Consider the following 25,152-nt stretch of genomic DNA (forward strand, 5'->3'; position numbering starts at 1 on the left):
TTTCCTGAGTGTCTTTAATTGTGCTGCTGTGGCTGCCTCGATGTCTTGAATTGATTCAAAACATTTACCTTTCATGGTAATTTTTACTTTGGGGAAAAGCCAGAAGTTGCACGGTGCCAGGTCATGGTCACGCAGTAACACCATAAACTAATTTTAACATTTTTTTCTGTTTCTTTAGCACTTTTTTGAAGTTTGATATAAAATTTCATGCATTGTTCATGATCCATGATTTACGGCACACTTTAAAACACACCTGCTATCAACTGTAGCTCTCACTTGACTGATTGTACCAAACAAGTTGAAACTTGTCACACACTGTTACTAAGGTTCAATGCACTGCTTCCCATGTTAAAAATCCCTGCCTTTCCGTTGGATGGCACTCAGCAGCAGCACTCACTGTATATATTGATCTCACCTCATACATAGCCCTAAGGAAATTTTTTCCTGGATCTTTTATGAAATCCAGTAGTCCTACACTCTTCCTGGTGAGCACCCCCCTAGGTATACTGGCTTGCTGTTTTGGGCTTCTAGTTGCCAAAGTGGGGCTGGCACTCATTTTTACTTAAACTAGTAATTAAAAAGACATAACACTATGTCAGCTTGTTTTCTAGTTGCAACAATGTTCTGTGTGGTTCTCCTTAAATATTATAAGGAAATAGTATTTCTTCACTAAGGTATGCTTTCCCATATGTAACAAACTTGAACTAATTTTTTGTCAGAAAGTGTTTCAAATATCCATTTGTGAAACATCAATGGGTGTGTACAAATAATGGAACACCACCACTCAGGCCATTCCTAACTACCCAACAGATGCAACACTGAGGAGAACACTGAGAAAGTCCTTTCTTCCTCCTCTTCTGAGGACACAAATGCTCATGCCCATAAAGCAATCACCTATCCTGGAGATCTTTCATTGGAAATGAATTATTTTGAATATGGCCTTCATTAGCTTCCTACATCTGTGGTAACATAGTACTATAAATGGGATGGCTCAAAATAACAGAAATTTATTGTCTCACAGTTTTGAAGGCCAGAAGTCTGAAATCAGGTGTTGGCAGGGCCATCCTCCCTCTGAAACCTGGAGGGAAGGATCCTTCCTTGCCTGTGCCTAGCCTCTGGTAGATAGCCAGAAATCCGTGGCCTCTCATGGCTTGCAGTTACAGCACTTCAGTCTCTGCTTCCATCATCACAGGGAGATGGGTAAGATGATAGACGTCTTTAGATATGGAATGAGCCCACCAGGAAAATAAATGGACTTGAAAGAAAAACAATGCAACTTTGGATAAGATATAAACATGACTCTTAAAAGGATCAGTGAATTGACAAGAAAGTAAGGAAGTATCAGTCTAAAGTCAGAACTAAGTGGACCCCTGTGCTGCAACTGGGTTTTACTCAGGATATTTGTTGAATGAAATCAACCTGAACTTTGATGTTGATGGTCTCATATGGCTGAAAAAAGAAGAGACAAAGTCAAAGTTCCACCCATAATGAGAAGTCTTATAGATATCCTCCCCATCCCATACAGCTGAGACCCCAAATGGCAACACTCTCTGAGTAAAAGTAAAATGGGAAAACTGTGTTCTTAATCATGGGCCGAAAAGAAAAATCAGCCCTCTCAAACATAGGTGCTGAATGAGAGGGAAAATGAAACTGTTGAGGATTTATAACCACAAACCATGCGTTTGAAGCCTAAATACACAGCACAGGGGTGGTCAAAAAGCTCAATCTGAGAACTTAGAGTGATCCCATATTGTTGGTGTCCCAAAGACCACCTGGCAGAAGCAAATATAAGTTTCTACAAGGACCCATCATCATGCCAGTCCCCGATGGATTTCCATACTAAATGCTGAGGCAATTGAGAAGCCCACAATAAAAAATAACTAAACAAGACACCATGAGGAACAGCAGAAACAGACTCAAGAATTTTAAGGACAATGAAATACCAGACACAAATTACAACATATGTTTGATCTCTTATATGAATAAAAGCTAAATTTGAAAATATATGTAGAGCATAAGGGTATAACAAATGACCAAGCAGCTTTGAAAAATAACCAAATAAAATTTTTAGAAATAAAAGATGTAATTGGAATTAAAAAGTCAAGGGACATTTTTAACCCAAAACATACCTGGCAAGAGAAAGACTTAGTGATTTGAACAACAGACCTGAAACAATTAGGCACAAAGAGGCAAAGAGATGAAAAGTATGAAGGAGAGATTAAGAGACATTGAAGAACCTGTGAGAAGGTCCTCTACTTAGAGAAGGACTACTACTTAGACTTCTGGTTATGAAACTTCAAAATGCATCAGAATCACCTGGAGGACTTATTAGAATACCTATTGCTGGGTCCCACCCAGAGCCTCACATTTATTTTAGCTGGATAGAAGACAGATAATTTGCATTTCTAAAAAGATCTTAAGTCATGGTGATGATGCTGGTCCAGTAATATTGAGAGCCATTAACAGGGAGAATAAAAGGTATAGAATAACCTAATGAAGGAGAACTTTGCCCCAAGAAATTGTACTAACCTACACTTAATGTCTTTTCCTGGGGTCATCACATTAGGACGAGGATAAAAGGGAAGAGAGAGAAAGCCATCTGTAAACGGCTTAGTCCTGGACAGGCCTAGTGAGACTTGGTCTGGCGTTGCTTATTAAAGTAATTTAGCCCCCACTGGGACCTAATAAATATTTGATGACACAATGTTTACTTCTATTGGGTTGTCAGAAAAGTCATGACGTATTTTTTTCTGTTTTTCATTGCAAAAATGCGTCATGACTTTTCCAACAACCCAATAATTTCTAATGGTGCCCACTGAATTCAGTCCTTTCCCATAACCCTTTGACCATGTAATGGAAAAAAAATATTTTTTAATGCATAAACACATCTCATGTAGGCAGAAATGCAGCTTCTTTTGCTCCATAACTGAGTTCAAGCTCTTAATGAGGCCACACACATCCTTAAAGGCAAGAAAAACTTCATTTCATTTTCAGGATAACAATGTCTTTTCTAATTTCAAAGTAATCTCTTACTACTATTTACTTGATCAGCTTCGTGTGCACTTTCAATCACTTACCTGTTTAACTTCCTCATTAGAGCTGTATCTCTCCCTTAAGGAAATTCTCTTCTTCTTCCAGGGGCTAGTGCTGAGCACATCATTCCCTTCAAAACTGTAGACATTGCCGCTTCTAGTTCAAAGGGATGATTTTTCCATCCTCTTGATTGGTAACATTTTTTTCCCATAGTCCTCATTTTAATTTTCTCTACTTATTCTCATAAGAGAGATGATCTAGCCATATTCCTTCAAAAGTCAGAGTATGTGGATTCTCTGTTGCTTTGGGACATTGCTGAATCTCATTCTTGGTTGTACAGTTAGAGGGCAATTTCTAGTAGATATTTACATGGTGTGGCTCACCTCTGCATCTTCTCCTGTCCCCATCTTGTGATATCTGACACTGTGAACTCATGGAATATATGAACACCTACCAGCAGACACTACTGCCAAGGACAGTGGTCTCTTCTCTGGCCTGCAGTGCTTCATACAACTCCCAGGATGTTGTGTATTCCTGCCGGTTCCCTCCCCCACCACTCCTTCCCAGTTCCTTGCCTACCTTCCCCCTCAATAATTGCCATCTCTTATTGAATAGAGAAAGATGGTTAGTGGGGAACAGAAGTGGAGGGGAATGGTGGGAGAAGCTCTCCAGACCTCAGTGTTCTAGTATGCTCAGAAAACCTAGCTTTCATCTTGCTATAGACCCTGATTTTCTGGGTCTTGGAGTAGTTGGCGAGAAGGGAGTAACCTGAGGTTTTAATTGTGCCCCTAACTTTTTTGAAGTATTTATATTATAAGAAGCTTTGTCTGATGGGCCGGCCACATGGCTCAGTTCATTAAGAGCTCACTCAAGAGTGTGAGCTCTGAGCAACAGGGCCACCGGTCCGAATCACGGCCCAAGCTGAGCTGCCACTGAGCTGCCAACAGGTGGCAGGATGGCTCAGCTAAAAAAAGAAGAAGAAGAAGAAGAAGAAGAAGAAGAAGAAGAAGAAGAAGAAGAAGAAGAAGAAGAAGAAGAAGAAGAAGAAGAAGAAGAAGAAGAAGAAGCTTTCTCTGGGTAGGTAAACAAACAAATAAACAAACAAAAATAACAAGACTTCTTCAGTCCTTCAGCCTTACAACTTCCATTTCTAACATTTGAAACAAGTCAGACAGATTAACTTTAGGAAAGCATAGAAGACTTAGGTAATCGTATTAAAGAGATGATGAAAAAGCAAAGTCTTCATTTATTTTTAGCAAAAGAAAGAAACTTTTTACCTGTTGTATATTTTAAACTTTCAGTGGAATTTGAAAATTAACCTCCTCATGCACATAATTTGTTTTACAGTTGAGATTTTTCAAGATCCCATTCAGCTCCAAAGACTAGTGCCATTAGCCATATCTGTAGCCCTTTGGAAGATTCAGTGGGATTGAATTTCAATGATACAGGGAGGCCCTGCTCATGCTAAAAGCTGCAGGGGGATCTTGCCTTGCCTTAACAGCCTCAGGTGTTCAGGTCTGCTGAGAGGCAGATGGCTTCCTAATTGGTCATCATCCCACTCTGAGACAGAAAGAGCCAAGGGTAACAGAACTCTAGTTGGTGTGTGTACCTCCTGAGCAGGAAGCTATGGCTCCCTTATCCCTAGGACACAGTGAGTGCTTTTCACATCATATTTCACTGAATCACAGTTTTCTGAGAATGTCCTAACAGCTTCAAAATGACATTTTTATGTGGCTTAATGTTTCTAATTTGCTACAACTTACATTACATCTCTACTTGCCTAAACCAAGGACCAGATGGAATACATTCTGGTCAGGCATCCAGACAGTTACTATTTAGGGGATAATGTAGCCTTTTTAAATTTTTCACAAGAAAGTAAGAGCCTGATTTTAGTACTCTCTACTCACAGGATAAATTTTATGCCAAGATAAATTTTAGTCTCCAATATTACCTTTCAGTCGGAAACATTTTATCTTGGTTTTAGGGATCCATTTGGTTTTCTTATATTTTCTGGTAGCAGTTTGCTAACATTTAAAATGAGATATAAATATTTGGCAAAGCATATAAACAGTTTCCTTGATCTACTGAAAAAAATATTGAATTTATGTTTCAGCACAGAAGTACAGTTAATAGATATTATATTTATGAGATGTAAAAATGATTATATGTTGGAACTTGTAAGAATTGTACAATCAAGTACTTGAAAACATTTCTGTTTAATCAATTTTAGTAAGCAATACACTTTGAAATGAGTAACTTTTGGGGAAAATAATGTTAATGGATTTATGATAGACTACTCTTTTAAAAGCCAAACTTCACATCCCATTTGTTGAACCTAGTAACCTCTTCCCAGTCACCACCCTACTTGACTTCATAGACCAGTTGACACTCCTATTTCTTCTCTCCTTCACAGATGCTCCCTACTTTGTTTCTGTAATGTCATTCCTAGTTCTCCTTCTATCTCTGTGAATGTTCCCATTCAGCTTCTGGTATTAATTTCTTTCTCCATAATTGTAGATATGCCTCAAGATTCTGCCATCTTTTTTTCTGTTCTTCTTTCTCTTATACTCACTTCTCAAAAACCAAGCCAAAACAACAACAAAACCCTCGTCTGTTCATGTAGGTTTAAGGAGCTGTTTTTCAACACAGATCCCCTAATTATTCTCTTCTGAATAGTAATCCTGAATTTCTGACGGGCTGATTACATTTCTACCTTTACAACTCATACAACCATGACACATAACAATTAATAATTAAATTCATTGTTTTCCTCTTAAAACTGATTTCCCTTCATTCATATATGCATGTGTAGTCTTCTCGTCACTCAGGCTCCAAAACTTGGCGCTGTCTTTAAATCCTCCTTACTACTGTTAACAAAAATTCAAAAAGAAATTTTAAAAGAGTTTCATTCAGATATGATTTGCAAATCAGGGACATAGCCCTTAATATGAACTGAAGACATGTTCCAAAGCAGGGGGATAGAGCAAAGTTTTTAAAGGTAAAAGTGCAAGGAGCTGGTGATCAAAGAGATGGGTTGATGGTGGAAACATACCACAAATTTACATCATTAGTTTTCTGATTGGTGGGGGCAACTGAAAAATTCAATGGTCAGCTGACTCAGTGGTCAGCAAATGAGGCTGTGATATAAGAACAATGGGCAACATGTGATTAGGCACTGTAATATCCTAGTTCTGGTTCACGCTTGTAGAACAAAAGCTTTTGGGTTACTTATCAATAGAGATCAAACAGCACAGAGAGACTGTTCTGCAGGTAGTTTCCAAGTCCAAGGAACAGAGTCATGCTCTGTAAGCAGCCTCAGAGTACAAACTGCAAAAATCCAAATGTTGGGCCACAAGTTATGATATTAAAGTTCTCATAAGTCCTCACTACCCACATCTAATTTGCCACCATGTTCTGTTGAATCTGGTTGCTAAAGTGTCCTCAAAGATTTCACCAAGTTACAAAAATCCTTACCATACAGTATGCAATTTTTTTCTGCAGCAGTGTCAATATTGTGTACTAAAAATGTTGTAATCTTTAGAGGGAGCATTACTACCAACCTTAAGGAAATAAAATGAACTATAAGGGAATACTATGAAAAATTGTATGCTGAAAAATGAAATTACTTACAAATGGCCAAATTCCTGTAAATACACAAACTATTAAAACTGACAAGAAGAAATAGAATATTGGATTAGACCAATAACAGCTAAAGAGATTGAATTAGTAATTTAAAAACTTTTCAAAAGAAAGGCTCAGACCCAGATGGCTTCACTGGTGAATTTGTCAAACATTTATGGAAGAATTAACAACTATTCTTTAAAAATTCTCCCTAAAATATAGCAAAGGAGAGAAATTTTATCCATTTAGTCTATGAAGTCATTATTACCTGGATACCAGACCAGAAAAAAACATCACAAGAGAAGAAAACAACAATGGATCAATATCTTTTGTGATTATAATTTCAAAAATCCTCAACAAATACTAGCAAACCAAACCTGGCACCATTTTTACATAACAAACAAATGGGATTTATCTCAGGAATGCAAGGTAGGTTCAACATAAAAAAATCAATTAATGTCAATAGAATAAAGAACAAAGACTATAGGATCATTTCAATAGACAGAGGAAAAGGTTTGACAAAAATCTAACACCTTTTCATGATAAAAACACTCTGAAAACTAAGAATAGAAGGGAAGTTCATCAACCTGATAAAGGGCATCTATAAAACCCAATACTCAAACTGATGGCTGCCAGAGGGGAGGGGGTAGAAGAGGAGTAAAAAGGGGGAAGAGAATTAAGAAGTACAAACTTCCAGTTATAAGTCATAGGGATATAATTAATGTACAGCACAGGGAACAGAGTCAATAACACTAATATGTATGGTGTCAGATGGTTATTAGACTTATTGTGGTGATGATTTTGCAAGGTATACAAATGTTGAATCATTATGTTGTACACTTGAAACTAATATAACACTGTATTCAATTATAATTAAAAATAAATTAATAAAGTAAACCCCCAGTACTAACATTATACAGTGGATGCCAAAAAAATGTATACACATTTTAAGAAAGGAAAAAACTGTATTAAAATTGTAATACTCAATATATACTGATAACAAAAGATGAATGCAAGTCACATTTGACTTCTGCAATTGCAAGAGGTGCTCAAAGTGGTTACCATAAGCATCCAGAGATTTCTGATTACAGCAAACTACTGCTTGAGCAATGTTGACCAAAGTGTCCATTTATATCACTGCACGTGCTGTTTCAATTTCTCCTTGAAGTACCATGCGTTTCAGACTTATCACAAATGCGTGCAGTTGTTAGGCGTTTTGGAGGTTCTGTTGCATACTCACGCCTCCATTGTCATTGTACTACCACAATGTTCTTGAATTTCAACTACCACTTCAAAATGGTCTTGTGCTTCTTGAATGACAACCATACTTTGCCATTTTCTTTGACTGTCCTGCCTGTAGCATGGTGACACTAGCATTTATTTGATTAACACCATCTTTTGAGTGAACATCATACTACAAATTGCTACCATAATTCAATTCAACTTTGAAAAGTAATACATAGATAACATCTCTTAAAATGTGTATACATTCTTTTGGCATTCCCAGTATTTAACAGTGAAAGACTGAAAGTTTCCCCCCTAAGATCAAGAACAAGACAAGAGTGACAATTTTTGCCACTGAAGAATCTAGCCTGGCTCCATAAGGCAAGAAAAAAAAATAATAAAGAGCTTCCATATTGGAAAGAAAGAAGTAATACTGTCTGTATTTGCACATTACATAATTTTTTTTTGTTTTTTTAAGATTTTATTGGAAAATTGGGGGAGGGGAACAGTGTTGGAAATCAGGGAAGGGGAACAGACAGGTTGCTGTCCTTTTGTTGTTCAGTCTAGTTGTGAAGGACGTCATTTCACTGGCCCATGTTGGTATTATCATTGTGCTCTTCCCAGGTGAGGCAGTTGCTCACCGGCCATTGGACGGCCACTCACGGTGGCTCACAGCAGCTCACAAAAGCTCACACCTGCTGTCGACCAGCCCCACTGCAGCATACGCCATCATCGGTGACTCACAGCAGCCCAGCTCCAGGTCTGGCTGTTGTTCACCACCTTAGCTGTAGAGGGTGCAGCATCACTGCCTCTCATGTGGGATCCGAACCCGGGGCCCTGCTGCTCAGAGCTGGCATCCCAACCCAACTCTCAATCAATGCACCACTCGGCCGGCCCTGCACATTACATAATCTTTATATAGAGGAAATCCTAAGGAATCTCATAAAAACCTTTGAGATCTAATAAATGAGTTCAACAAAGTCACAAGATACAAGATCAATATACAAAAATCAGTTGCATTTCTATATACCTGCAATAAAAATCTGAAAATGAAATTAAAAAAACAATTCCATTTACAATGGCATCAAAAAGAATAAAATACTTAGAAATATATTTAAACAAAGAAGTGCATGGTTTGTAAAATGAACACTATAAAACTTGCTGAAAAAATTGAAGACCTAAATAAATGGAAAGACATCTAATATTAATGGATCAGAAGACATATTGTGACATCACGAGACTCCCAAAATGATCTAGAGATTTAACAAATCTCTCTCAAAATCTCAGCTGAATTCTTTGTAAAAATTAACAAGCTTATCTTAAAATGCATATGGAAATACAAGGGACAAAAATAGCTAAGACAATCCTGAAAAAGATCAAAGTTGGAGAACTCACTCTTTGTGATTTTAAAACTTACTATAAACTATAGTAATACAAGCAATGTGTGCAGGCATAAGAATAGACATATAGATCAATGCAATTGAATTTAGAGTCTAGAAATATACCCACCAAACATTTGTGGTCAATTGATATTTGACAAGGGTACCAAGACAATTTGATCAATAAAAAAATTGTCTTTCTAACAAATGGCCCTGGAGCAAATTGGTATCCACAGGTCAGAACATGTATGAAAATAAAATTTTAACCTAAAACCTGCAGCAACCAGCTCAGGAAACCAATCCATTATCTAGCTATAGATAGTCAGCCTGTTATCTATAAGTCAGACTTGTAGGAAGTCAGACTACTAACTCTAGTAACCATATGTACAGAAGCCAAAAACTGAAAACTTTCCTAATTTTGTCCCACGTCTAACTTAGGCCCAACCAGAGAAAGCCAAATATGTACCCTTAACCCACTCTGGTTTGCCCACGTACAGTCAACATGTCAAAAGCCAACAGCCTTTAATCAGGGCAAATGAGCCTTCCCTTCTTCCCTTGCTAAAGCTTTCCCACTCTGCTGCCTGCCTTTGAGTCTCTACCAAATGCAAATGATGATGGCTGGCTCCCTTGCTATAGCAAGCTCTGAATAAATAGCCTTTGCTTGTTCTCATTTGGTTGGTCTTCATTTACTTCCAAAAGTGTTACTCTTCTGTGTGTATATGTCTGTGTTTTCCATTGCATTGTGTGCTTGAAAACTAGGCTCTTGATTTATCCTTAGTTACATCTCCCTGAGCATAACCTAGTGTGTTTTACATTAGTAGGCAGCCAGAATATTTGTTAAATAGAATCTTCTATGAGAATTTGATTCGCTTATGTTTCCTTGTGCTATATAACAATGCCTCCCTCTGTAGTAGTTATTTAGAGTTTAATAAATTATGCTGAAAAGACATTACCTCTGTTCTGCAGTAGCAATGATGGTGATATAATAGATTAGTAGTAATGGCACAAATCGTATGTCAGGAATTATTTTAGTTGTTTAAAGCGTATTAACTCTCAATACACCCTTATGAGGTGGGCATTATGATGATTTCTGGTTTATGTCTGAAGGAACTAAGGACAAACCTTAATTAAGTTTGCTTAAAGCCACAGAGACCGGAAAGTGGTACAGTCAATATTTAAACTCAAGGAATCTAGGCCTAGAGCCTGTGCTCCTAATTGCTACACTGTAACACCTCTCAATTTTAAACACATATATAATATTGTTGACTTTGGTTCTGGGATCTAGGCATCAAGTCCTGGGGGCACAATAGTGAATAAAATAGGATCCTTGCTTTTGTGGAATAAGGTGTTGTAAAAAATTGCATCTTTGGGGAGGGGAAGTGAGGGCAGTGAGGGATTCATAGAAAAGGGGGTATGGGGTAGGTGTTGGAAGATGAATTTTGTGGTGGGAAGTTATTTCCCCCCAGAGACTCAGCAAAAGCATGACTGGAGATGAGGTCTGAAGAGGGAGTGAAAAGGTAGACGCGTCCTTAGAGGAGACTGAGGCCAAATCCTGGAGTTCCTTGTACACTGCGTGCAAGAGCTTGGCTTTTATCCAAGTTTTATAAAAAGGAGACATTGAAAAATTTTAACTGTGGTGTGGGAGTGGGAGTTGACATTATCAGAATTAAGTATACATATATTTCTTTATTTTTGATTCAACGCTCTTTACAGAGCAGATGAAACAACAAATACGAGTTTTTCAGAGGACACAGAGGAAGGCCTGAGCTTGGCCATAAGTAGAGATGGGGAACCTAACATACCTGATCTCATTTAATCTCACAACAACCCCTAAGGGAGGTGGCACTAAATAAGAAAGCCAACCCAAAGGGTTAGGAAGTGGTGAGATGGGACAGAAACTCAGGTCTGCCTGACTTGCACAGCATCACAGAGAGTTGCTTCCATTCCTCATTCTGATTTTGAATGAATCACTTCAACCACTCCAATCCTTAAATGTAAAACTAGGCCATATTACACCTCAATCTTTAGGATTCTGTAATTCTAATATAGAAACAATACAAGCTTGGTGAAATGCTTAACCTTCTCAAATGCAGACAATATTAACAATCTCTGTGTATAGTGGGCTGAAGTCCTGTCATTCCTAAAAGTGACCCCAGGGAGTGGGTTATTGCTTTCCAAACACAATAAAGAGGCCATGAAACAAAAGTGTTTGAAATTCTACCAATATAAACAGACTGCTTCTCCTCTATTAATGCATTAAAACAATTCTATAAAAAGCAGAAAATTCCTTGCAGACCCAACTGCAGAATCTGCCCCTGAGTTCCAAGGAGTCTTCATCTCCCAAGTCAGAGTCTAGATTTCAAAGATGAGCTGAATGAAGAGGAAAAAAATTCTCTCTGCTTTGGCCTGGTCCCAAGAATGTCAGCACTGGTGACCTGTGAGCTCCTGCCCCCGTTGCAATCATCTCTAAACAATGGCCTCTTAGACTGAGCTAGCATTAGGTATGAAAGGTCTTAGTGGCAAAGAAGAATAGCATAGAGGAAGTCTAGAAATTACAAAAAAAGTAAGAGTTAAAAAAATTATTCCTGGCACCACACTAGTTCCGTTATCATTGGTGTATTTTTCTGTCTAGAATACGAATACATTTCTGTTTGCTCTTTTACATAGCTCCAACAATACAATATAAACAATTGATATGCTGCGAAAATTTTCTTCTGATTGAAATTTGGTAAATGAGATGCCTTATTGAAATTAATTGATTAATTTAATCTCTTGAAAAATAGATCCATGGGACTGCACACAAGAAAACATTTATAAAATAACCAATGTTGTTCAACATATCCCAAACAAAAATGATAAGTTCTCCTAAAATGAAATATCACCAGATAAGTATTATGCTTCTATATGCCAAACAAATGTATTCAGCTTTAGTGTAAAAAATGGCAAATCACTCTATTTGTGGTAATTAGAAGAATAGGAACTGGAGTACAGAATATGTTAAAAGTTTGATCAAAATAAAAACAGAATACGGATAGAAGTTTTTGCAAGTAAAAGAGACAAAGAAAGGTAAATACCTAACCATAGAGGAGATTGAGAGATAACTGGTTTCTCTTCCCTAAAATTCTTGACCATAGAGCAAAAAAATACCTAACTAAGAGAGATATATTTACATTATGAAGATGAAATAAGAGTAAGAAAGGCCATTTGAGCTTCCTTTGCTCGGCCCACTCCAAACTCTTTGGAGTGTACTTTCTTTTCTAATAATGGCCCTTGAGCCATTCTCTACTGCTTGAGCCCATTTCTGCTTCTTTGAAATGTATTTTTACTTCTAATAAACTTCTTTTCTGCAACTTTAAAAAAAAAAAAAGAAAAACAAAGCAAAACAAAACAAAAAGTAAGAAAGATACTGGCTAACTTATAAGAATATACTATGTATTATAAATAATTTACTTTCCAAAATGTAGAAAGCTTTAAAGAACAAACATTGAATGGTGTCTTTTTTTTTTTCAGTAAAATAGCTGATCTTTCAAAAAACATAAAATAGCTCAAGAACACATTAATCCAGAAGAGAATAAATGTCCTAGAATGTGTTAACACGTTAAGTGGCTGTTTAAAATGCATTTTGGCCTAATTAAATGAGATGATTACATAGAATTTTTTTAAAGACTAGTCAAATAAAATGATAATGAATAGTAACATAATTATTTTGCCATTGCTAAGCTAGATGTCATTATTTAAATCATGAATATTCATGGGACATTTTATTTGGGGAGTAGAGGTGTGGATTGGTGTGGATGAATTAATCAAAGCCAGTTAGTATAGTGGGGAAGAGTTTAGGCCACTTCCTGGTTCCATGATCTTGGGCAAGTTAGTTTTCCCCATCAGTAAAATGGGAATAATAGTACCTACCTCATATGACTACTATGACATTAAAGATGAGGTATTAAAAGGGCATGACACGGTGTGGCATATAGACCCAAAAGGAACCAGTCATTAAACAAGATGAAATAACTGAGGATCAGATTTGGAATTCATGTTTTCTTCCCTCCCTTTTGATGTTACTTAGGAAGTAGTAATATGAGTATTTATTTCTAAAGATATTATCATAGACAAAGTCAGTGATCCCTGACTTATACAGTTTACACCTTCCTTTTATGGGGGACAAAGGCAGAGAAAAAAACAGTAATCTTCACTTATTTCCCCCTGAACACCTATGCTGTTTAAAACAGAAGCTTGAACTAGAAGTTTAATGACCTAAAAAAAAAAAAAAGAGATAAAAATAATCTGGTAGAAGAAAAATTTCACCCAGATGACATTTGAACTTGTAATGATCATTTCTGTGCTATCTAAAGGTCCACTAATTTAATTATGACTGTAATCCCATCCTAGATTTAATGGCGGTCAAACAAGAACTGCCTAATCTCTAAACCAAAACCTAAATTAAAATGTAAAGGTGCAAATGTAATCATGTTGCTATGTGTTCACCCTTCATGTGACTTGTTAATGGATATTTTAGACTCTGGTGGAATGGAGTCAAGGAACTGGGTTTGATTCCATGTGGGCCAGTTAACTGCTTTAATACATGTTTACATAAGTCAAACTTGGCTTGTCAGCTTGCAAATGCACTGTTTTGAAAGGAACAGTTAGGGAGGGTAAGAGATAGTTAAGAGAGTGGGAGAAGTTCAGTTATAATAATGGTATATTACTTCAATGATAGCAGATTCACATGAAAATATAGTATAAAGTGATGTGTTCATTTAGAAACACAAGTGTTTTGTAAGGCGTATTTAAAAAGTGAAAAACAGACGTTTAATTCTGGTTTGCTATATGATCATATTCACCTTCTCCAAAGAAACGGAAGACAAATATTCCAATAATCTCAAAAACCCATTTTAACTTCTCTTTGTTCAGTTGTTTTCATTAGCTTTACTTTTCCAGATAAGGCCTCTTATTGGGCCTGTTTCATATTTCCATAATCTTTTTAGGAAGTCAGGACCCCAGACCCCTCTATGGCCTTTATTATTCATAAGATCAGATCAGATTATCTTCTTACCTGGAGGGCAGTGACAAAACTTTGGTGTGACTTAGAATCTTTCCATCTGCCTTGAGTAAAGCTTCCTGTTAAGGCTTGATTTCTTTGATCTTTTATTAGAAGGTCCAAGTTTGATAAGTTGGTCTGTAACATCCTAGCACCTCACTTTTTTCTTTGGTCTTTTATTGAACTGCATTCCCTACATTTTGGAGTTGCGAATAAAAAAGGCAATTCCTTACAAGTAAAGGGACTCTGAGATGTAATTTAATATGAACTTCCATTCTAAAGGACAAAATAATATATCCATCTCTGTTATGAATTGTGTGTAGAATATACTTGTATCATCTTCCCTTGCTTGCTGAGTGCATGCTGGAATAAATCTCTGTGATGTGAGATTTATGAAGCCCCTTCCTTCTTTCAGTCTCTCTCGGCCTATTTAAGTTGACTATCCTCCAAGCATCAGACCCTTCCTGACAGATATGATGGAACTGGTACTGGTAGTCACTCCCAGCCAAGACTGTCTTTGATGTTTTATTAAGTGTATGATTTACTATTTCTTCATTTGATTTACTAAGGAGAGAAGAACCTTAGGTTGGTAACAAAATCCAAATGGTCACTTTTAAGGAATTGCTTTATATGTACTAGTTTTCAGAATACTGAGACCTCCACTAAGAGTATTTTCTCATCATCAAACATGACAAAATTTAAAGATAGTTTTATGGTCTAATAGTACCATTTGAAGAACTTTTAAGCACTCAACTAGCAGGAAAAGTGCTCCCCCCCCTCTGTGTGTGTGTGTGTGTGTGTGTGTGTGTGTGTGTGTGTGTGTGTGTGTGTTGTATGTGTATATAAATTAGCAAATTCTTTCCTCTGGTAAAAAAAAGTAACGATGATGTCACCTCATCCAGCTCCTTGCAACCTAGATTAGAGCTAGAAGTTGATCAGTGTTCCAGGTTTTTCTTCCTTCCTCTATGATCCTAATAATCAGCATTTCTGAACACTAGAATACAGAATGCCAGATGTTTATCACTACACAGTGCTTCGAAGGACACTGCAAGGAATGCTGACATTTTGGAACTTGGGATCTTGTTATGCTTGAAGCTTAACTGGTGGAACATCAACATTCTTTGCTTTTTCTTTGCAAAATATTTGCTATAAAGTGTAAATAAAGAAAGGGAGTATTTCTTCACATTGCTATGCTAAAACATCTGGCATCTGGGGTTGTGTTTATACCCTTCTGCACTGCAGGCTCCTCCTTCAAAGCAATCTGAATTTTTCTTTCACCTCCTTGAATGTCCAAAAAAGTAATTTTTATGTTTTTCTTGGGAAGACAATTTTGTCCAAGCATATGAAGCATCTTAAATACTGGGGCCAAAAAACAAGTCATTTAAGCAAAGTTCCCTAATTTATCTGTACAGCACACCTGCTTTTATCCCAAGGGCTGTGTGTCACTCAGGGCTCTACCTCATTCTCAAGATAAGATCCAAAAATAACACAGTGCTTTTTGGAATACAATCTCACTTTAAAATGTATTTCCACCTTGCCTTCTTCCCAACAATATGATTACAAAGAATCATTCAATATGATAAAGCAAATAAATAAAAACTGAGAGAGGAAGTTAGGTAGAAAATCTAATGGAAATTGAACAGAAAATAAGGATAGGGAAACAAGAAATATGCTTAATACACAAAATGTATGCCATATAGTCACTAAAGATGAGCCACAAATGTGGCTCTGAATTTCCTAGCCAACAAGCTAAGAAGAGAAACAGGGTTAATCATGAGTTTCAATGTCAAGGAACAAAAACAAACCAGCTGCTCAGGAGAAATTCTCTCTCTTTCTGGTACAGAGAATTATGAGAAGTTTTTTCTTTGTGTCTTCATAAAGAGAACATGTTAATGGTGAAAACAATATCTGTAATATCATTCTTGTTAAGAATGGAACAATGAGTTTCACAAAGCTGTGGCAATAATGTTCCATAAAGTGGGTCCACAAAGTTCCTTCAGGGCAAAGTTCCATAAATGAAATCCTAAAATGTCATCTGAGAACACAGATCACTGGTGGTCTCACAGAATCCAAGATTACATTTTAGCTTACTGACTGCTTAGCCTTAAGAAGAATTCTCCGTAAGTATCCATTCATGCATTTGTTGAACAAAAAATATTTGTTAATCCCTGGTTATGTACCAACCATTATTCCTGGTGTTGGGGATGTAGCAAAATAGGCAAAGTCTCTGTTTTCATGAAGCTTAAATCCTAGTGAGAATGGGAGCAACAGACAATTAAAAAGTAAATGAAGAAAATAAATGCTTTTACAGGATGATAGTGATAATGCTGAGAAAAAAAATCAACAGGGTAATGGTACAAACAAGGTCTACTTTCAGTGCGTTGGTCAGGAGATGCCTCTCTCAGGCAGTGACAATTGAGCTGAGTTATGAATAATGAGAAAGAGCCAGGCAAAAATCTGGAAAATCCCAGCAATCCCAGCAGAGTGGACACGAATGCTAGTTTCCGAGAGTAGACGTGAGCTTGATGTGTTGGAGAGGTTGTGGGACTGGAATGTACTGTGCTGGGGAAGGTAGTGGAAAGACCTTGAATCTATGGCTCTAGGAGGCTCCTCTGTGCAAATTAGAAAAAGGCTCATCTACGTTAAAACACTTGAGTCCTATCACTTGGTAATTGTTGTAATGCCTTATAATTATGGTAATTGTTTAGTATTGTAATATGTCAAAAGAAGACCATTGATTAATATATGTTGAAAAATTGTCACAATAAATACAGACATCTATAATGTCATGTGATTCGTGTTGATAGCTGTTATAAAAATACTCCAATATTATTTTGGGAAAGATCATGGTTGGTAAGCTAACACAACAGATGAGGTCAATCAATAGACCTTTGTATTGTGGAATTCGACTCACTGATTTCAGTGACACTAAATCTGCCATCATGAGTCTTCACAGATCATGGGTATCTGCAGGATGCAAGCTGGCCAGTGTTAGAAGCACAGGAGTTCTTTCAGGTGCTAAGGAGCCCCTTGAGGCACTGTATTAGAGGTAGGTGAATATTAAATCATCACTCAAGCTGCAAATCATCTCCACAAGTCTTTAAATATGAACAATTTACTCCTTCATTCTTGGCAAGATTGGAAAATTATTGTTAGAGACAGGAATATACTTTTTAACTAAGGTCATCTGAGGCTTTAAAAATCTCTAGTCTAGGACCGGCCGAGTGGCGCATTGGTTAAGAGCTGGCTTGGGACGCCAGAGGGCCTGGTTCGGATCCCACATATGAGGGCCAGTGACACTGCCCTCTACAGCTAAGATGCTGAACAACAGCTCAACCTGGAGCTGGGCTGCCGTGAGTCACCGGCGATGGCGTACGCTGCAGCTCCTGTGGCAGTGGGTTGCCATGGGCTACCGTGTGTAGCCAGCAGCCAGCGTGAGCGGCCAGCAGCCGCAGTGAGCAGCCGTCCAGAAGCCGGCGACTGATCTGCCTCGCCCGGGAAGAGCGCAATGATGGTGCCAACTTGGGCCAGTGAAGAAACATCCTCCACAACTAGACTGAAGAACAAAATGACAGCAACTTGTCTGTTCCCCTTCCCCCCAATTCTCCAGTGCTGTTCCCATCCCCCAATTCCCCAATTTTTTAAAAAAAAATCTCTAGTCTAGTTAAGCAATAGTTTGCTAAAATGCACAAAATATAGAGCACAATGATAGCACTGGAAATAAAACATGCAGCAGAAGAAGCTATAATTCACAATTCTGGAGGTGTTCAGTCTTAATGTTTAAAGATAACATCTTTTGATATGCTATTAATTGTTGTAAAAGATTTTTATAAATGGCAGAATTTTCTAGGAAAAATAATAAATGCACTTTCAAATGAAAGTGATACCATCCTCTAAGATTTGAGCACATCTTGAAAACAGCTGTCACAACAGCTTTTTTTTCTACCATACTTTCTTAATTAACACCATTGTGCTATCAGTCTATGGCTGCCAGTAAATCATTGTCAAAAAAGAAATCTGTTTAAGATGGCAGAGTAGGTAAACACTATGCTTGCCTCCTCTCATGGCCACATCAAAATTACAACTAAGCCACAGAATAACTATCATTGAGAGTCACCTGAAGTCTAGCTGAACAGAAGTGCTACAACTAAGGACATACAGGTGAAGCCACCTTGAGGCTGGTAGGTGGGGCAGAGACACAGAATGAGCTGGTCCCACACCCACGTGTGGTGCTTAAAAATTGGGAGGGCTATCTCAGCTACGGAGGTCACTTCTGGAAGAGCAAGGGGTCTCAGCCCCATACCAGGGTTCCAGTGCCAGGGAGAGAAATCCCCATAACTTCTGGCTGTGAAAACCAGTGGAGATTGTGGCGACAGAGGGTGAGACAAGTGAGACGGAGGCTGGCTGCATTCCCAGATATTCCTCTTAAAGGGCCCACTCATGGACTTACTCACTGATGGACTCACTTGCTCTGAGCTCCAGCACTGGTGCAGCAGCTCAGAAGGTGCAGGGATGTATAGAGAAGAACTGAGTTATCTGGCTTCCGAGTAACTTTCTCCCAGACAGAAGTATTGGCAGAATCCATTGTTTCTTTGTTGAGCCCTCCCCACTCCCTGTATACAGATGCAGGCAGCTGCCATATCTGAATCTCCATCAACCTAGCTAACTCCGTTCATGTTTTGTGCTTTGTGGCCTCAGCAAGATACAGGCTGCAGCTGAAGTTGGCCTGTGGCAGTGTCCCTCCCAGGAAGCCTGGGGCTGGCACTCCCAGTGGCCAGCTTCAGACTGAGCCCAAGCATCACCCTGCCACCTCCGAGAGTGACACACTCAAAGGCATACTGGGCAGACACCAGGGCCCTGCTAAAGTGAATCCACCTCCATTGGGTCATCCCCTGCACCAGAGCTCCTCTACTGTACTCAGGGCCAGCCCTCACCAATCAGCCCAAGGGTCAATCCCTCCCATTAACACAGAAACAGCAACCAAGGCTCAACTACAACAGGAGGGCACACACAACCCACACCAGGGATTGGAATACCCACCACAGGTGACCCAGGAGACTGCACCACTGGGCTCCAAGAGGCACTTACTATGTAAGGTCACCTCTGCTAAGACTAGGAGATATAGCAGCACTACCTAACATATAGAAACAAACACAAGGAGGCAACCAAAATAGGAAGACAAAGAAACATGTCCCAAGTGAAAAAACACTACAAAGCTCCAGAAAAAGAACTAAAAATGGAGACAAGCTATCTACTAGATATAGAGCTCCAAACACTGACTGTAAGTATGATCAATGATCTCACTGAGAATTTCAACAAATTGATCAGAAACATAAAATTGCAGATAGAAAACATAAAAAAAAACAATCAGAATTAAAGAATACAATAACTGAAATGAAGAATGCATTAGAGGGAATCAACAGTAGATTACATAAAGCAGAGGACTGAATCAGTGATTTGGAAGATAAGGTAGCAGAAAACACCCACTCAACCAGAACAACAAAAAGAAAACAGAATCCAAAAAAATGATGTGTAAAGGGTCTCTGGGACAACATCAAGCACACCAACACTTGCATCATACAGGTGCCAGAAGGAGAACAGAGAGAGCAAGGCATTGAAAACCTATTTGAAGAAATAATGACAGAAAACTTCCTAACCTGGCAAAAGAAATGGACATACAAGCCCAGGATATGCAGAGAGTCCCAAACAAGATGAACCCAAAGAGGCCCACACCAAGACACATCATAATTAAGATGCCAACAGTTAAAGAACAAGAGAGAATCTTGAAAGCAGCTAGAGAGAAGCAATTAGTTACCTACAAGGGAGCCCCCATAAGACTCTAAGCTGATTTCTCAACAGTAACTTTGCAGACCAAAATGGATCGGCACAAAATATTCAAAGTGATGAAAAGCAAGGACCTACAACCAAGATTACTCTACCCAGCAAAGCTATCAGAATCAAACAATAAAGAGCTTCCCAGACAAGGAAAAGCTCAAGGATTTCATCACCACTAAAGCAATATTACAAGGAATATTACAGGGACTTCTTTAAGACAAAAAAAATAAAAAAGATAAAAAATATGAAGAACGAAATGGCAATAATTACATATCTATCAATAATTACTTTAAATGTAAATGGATTACATACTCCAATCAAAAGATAGAGTGGCTCAATGAATAAGAAAACAAGACCCTGGGCTGGCTGAGTGGCTTAATTGGTTAAGAGTGTGAACTCTGAGCAACAGGGTCCCACATGGGCAGGTGAGCTGCGCCTGAGCTGAGCTGCCAACAGGTGGCAGGATGGCTCAGCTGGTGAGAGCACATGCTTCTAACAACAAGGTTTCCGGTTAGACTCCCACATGGGATGGGGGGCTGCGCCCCACCCCTCCCATAACTACCATGTTTCCCTGAAAATAAGACCAGATCTTATATTAATTTTTGCTCCAACAATCTACACTTATTCATTTATTCATGTACAAAAATCTACATTTACTCAAACAGTCATGTCTGGCTGAGGATCTTAACTGGGGCTTATGTTTGGGTTAGGACTTATATTACAAGCATCCTGAAAAATCATGCTAGGGCTTATTTTCCGGTCAGGTCTTATTTTGGGGAAAACACAGTAAGATTGAACACAGCACCTTGAGCTGAGCAGCCGCAAGCTGACGATGGGCAGCCGGATGGCAACTGGACTTGGAGCTGAGTTAGCTGCACCCTCCACACCTAAGATTGAAGGACAACAACTTGGCTGTTCCCCTTCCCCAATTCCCTAACACTGTTTCCCTCCCCCAATTCCCCAATAAAATCTTTAAAAAAAAAAAAAGAAAGAAAAGAAAACAAGACCCTTATGTATGCGAGGCACCTACAAGAGACTCACTTGAGATCAAGACACAGGCAGATTGAAAGTAAGGGATAGAAAAAGATTTTTCATGAAAACACAAATGAAAAAAAAAAACCTGAGGTAGCAATACTTGCACCAGACAAAATAGATTTTAAAACAAAGGCTAAAACAAAAGATAAAGAAGGACTCAGTAATCCCACTTCCTGGTATTTATCTGAAGAAACCCCAAATGCTACTTCAAGGGGACATGTGCATCCATATGTTCACTGCAGCATTGTTTACAATGGCCAAGATGTAGAGGCAGCATGGGTGTTCGTTGATGAAAGAATGGAGAAAGAGGTGGTGGTGCGTGTATATAATGGAATATTGCTTGGCCATGAAGGGAATGGGTTTTTGCCATCAGTGGCGGCATGGATGGACCTGGAAGGCATTGTGCTTAGTGGAGTATGTCAGACAGATGCAATGTGATTTTGCTTATATGTAGAATCTAAAGAACAAAATAAACAAACTTACAAAACAGAAACAAACTCATAGATACAGAGAACATTTTGATGGTTGCAAGCTGGGAGGGAGATGGGGAGTGGTAAAAAAAGGAAGGGATTAAGAAATGCAAATTAGTAGTTACAAAATAGTCATGGGGATATAAATTAAAGCACAGGGAATATAATCAATAGTATGTAATAACTATATATAGTGCCAGTTTGGTACTAGACTAGACAAGGGGGATCACTTCGTAAATTATATAAATGTCTAACCATTGTACTGTACTCCGGAAATTAATATAAAACCATATTGAGTGTCAACTGTAATTGAAACATTAAAAAAAGGAAGAAAAGGTAAAGGGCACTAAAAGGTTCAAATTTCCAGGTATAAAACAAATAAGTATGGGGGTGTAATGTACAGCATAGGGAATATAGTTAATACTATTGTGATAGCGTGGTACAGTGTCAGATGGTTGCTAGACTTATCATGGTGATCACTTCTTTAGGTACATGAATGTTGAGTAATTATGGTGTGCACCTGAAACTAATATATTAGCTATATTTTAATAAAAATCTTTTAAAAATACAGCAAAAAAATATGAAGATAACCAATGAGCAAATGGGAATAAAAGAAAAATAAATCTACTTAATTTTAGAAGATTCCAGAGGGAAGCAAATATTTAAATCTAGAAACCAAAACAAATAATATTCTTTAATTTATACACTATTATATTCCTTTTTACTAAATGCTATATAGAAAGTTAAAAGGTAATAGAAGGAGGAAAAGTTTCTTTAAAAATAGCAAATATCCTCCTACTTCCACAGACTACTTATAATTTGCCGCGAACTCTGAATTGCTGTTTAGCTTGAATAAATGTTATAACCATTCCTTGGTATGGTATCTTCTTTCTTTTAGTTCAGTTAGAAAGTAGGACCATAAGCCATATTTTCAAGGGATTTCCAGAATTTTGCAGATCATTACAAACTGATAGTCCGGATGTGTTCATATTTAAGCTTTCTTAAGTTTTTTCAGTTCTCTCTCCTTCTAAGGAGGGGTACACAGACACAAACTCCTACTCATCCTCTCCCTTCTTCTGCGAATATCTTCAACTTGTATGAAAGATTGATAGAATTGGGTGTGAGGAAATAAAATATCAAGGCATTTCAAAAACCTTCTTTAACAGCCAAATTATGTCAATAGTTGGAAAAAAGCAGACTAAAAGTCCATTTATTTATATTAGTCAGAATTCTCAACATTGAAATAATCCTATCATTGATCTGGGTTTGAAGATGCACTCTGCCCCTCCAACAGCAAACTAACAATTCCTTCCTTTGCTGCTGTTAGGCACAGCATATTTCTCGGATGTGCAAACAGTGATTCTCTGTCTATACTGCAAAAAGTTAAGCAGACACTTGGCAGTTGTTCAGTTCCTTGTACCAGGAGAGACAACCAGCTGTCTTGAATTATTTATCAGTTCTCACAAAGGAATGCTCACTTCACCTAATAGCTATATAGACTGCACCAGAGAATAGGGCACTAGAATTAACTCAAAACAGCGTAATTTGCTACAAATTATGCTAAAGAGCATCATTACATTCTCCATATTTTCCTGGAACAAAACCAAGCAAATTTTATGGTATTCAAGGGCTTTTTTACCTCTAAAACAATATTGGGGAAAACTGCTGTAAAAGAACGCTTTTGACATAAAAGGACCTCCCAATAACAGCTTAGATGTTGGTAGGCTCTTCCTGTCCTCTGGGCATCGTGCTGAGCTCCTTGCGTGCATTATTTCATCCTTTCATCACAAAATCCCTGTGGGCCATTTATTACCATCACAATTTCAGAGAACCAAGGTTTAGAAATGTGCAGCAACTCGCCTAAGTTTAGACAGCTAGTAGTTTAAGTGGAGTAGTTGGTTTTGAATCTTGCTGTCTGTCTCCTTAACATCGTTAATAATAGTGTGGGCAGCTTAGCCCAGGGTCATCCAGGGTGTGAGGTTTGATAGGCTGAGAGGTACAATATCATTGAATACAAAATGAAGGCAATAGCTATTTTCTGAAACTCATAGGGCTAGTTTTGGAGATAATTATGTCAGTCAAAGCCTGTATCCTGCTGAGTATTTAGAAAAGAAAATCAAAACTGACTGTCAAAAAATCTGGTTTTCCAGCTTTTATCAATTGATTCGCTTCCCTTTCACTTCTACATAATCCCTTTTCCTCTCTAAATCCTCGAATGCTGTGGAACACAAGGAAGGGAACACAAAATAACTAATGTGGAACTTTATATAGAATATAAAAACCTTTTAAGATGAAAAAAATGATTTATTTAGGAAAGCACTGGCAATGAATTATGAAAAAAACTAAAGAGATATTTGAGCATAAGGTCATTTCTAAAATTATGATGAACTTCACAGGTTATATTGTTGTTATTTATTGTATAACAGAAAGGCCATCTGTATAATGAAAAAAATGAATTTACTGGTAATATGTTTAAACCACCCAAAATGATTACTTCCATCCAGCTGTGCCCCAAGCAGGGTGACTGACTGGGTGGGTCATGGTCATTGAGCTCAGAGTCAGAGCCTAGGCTTCGCACGGCCTGAGAAACCCATGACACGTAGGGCAAGTAAGGGGACTCCAGAGGATCTTTGTGTTAATCCCACATGAATGATGACAATATTAAAATTTAGCGTGCCTCTTCTAACTAGACTGACTGGTCTAGGAAGCTATTCATTTTGCGGAGAAAAGGGGTCTGGTGTTATTAGTTTTTTTTCTTTTCTGGCCTCACTACTGTAAGGAACTGTGAGAAGCAATGCGGTGGACGTTTGTTAGTTGTCTCTCCTCGTTCTTTCTCCTTCATCCCTTCCTAACTTCACTCTGAATTTCCTAGCCATATGGTTTGCTATGTGGTTTACCACCCCACCCCAAGCTCTACTGAGTCCTGACTTGGACTAACCTTCACAGTTCATACCCCTACTGTAATTTGTTCAAGAGTAGGCATTTAACACACACCAGGCAACCGAGGGCCGGAAGATGTAATTCTGGGATTTGGGATTGAGGTATCTGAGAAGCAGACATTCTCATTATCCACTGGAAATGAACAAAGAAGTATTTTATACCAGGAGGCTCTGAAGATACTTTTTATCACAAAGGAGACTCAGGTAGGCATATCTACTTATTATTAGGAAGTGATGAATACATAGTAAGTTAAAGAATGGCAAGTTCCTAAAGCATGTTCTCTCAAGCTTTAATATTGAGCTTTTTTTTAAAAAATGGTGCTTGTCTTGTTTTATCATTGTTATTTCAGGATATCAGAGCCATTAGGTTACCTAAGGTCAACCAGGGAACTGCAAACCCTTTAAAATTTGTGTTCAACAGGTTTACATTTAACCTATGAGTTATTTGTTTCCTCAGAAATCTGTAAAGTGAAAAGTACATTCCTTTCCTAAATGTTTCATTTGTAATCTGTGAGGTTTCCTTTGTCAGGCTATCCTTTGCATTAGCTCAATAAGTGAAAACAAATTGCTTTTTATTT

This window comes from Hipposideros armiger, unplaced genomic scaffold (genome assembly GCF_001890085.2).
Source record: "Hipposideros armiger isolate ML-2016 unplaced genomic scaffold, ASM189008v1 scaffold_21, whole genome shotgun sequence".
Taxonomy (NCBI): Eukaryota; Metazoa; Chordata; class Mammalia; order Chiroptera; family Hipposideridae; genus Hipposideros; species Hipposideros armiger.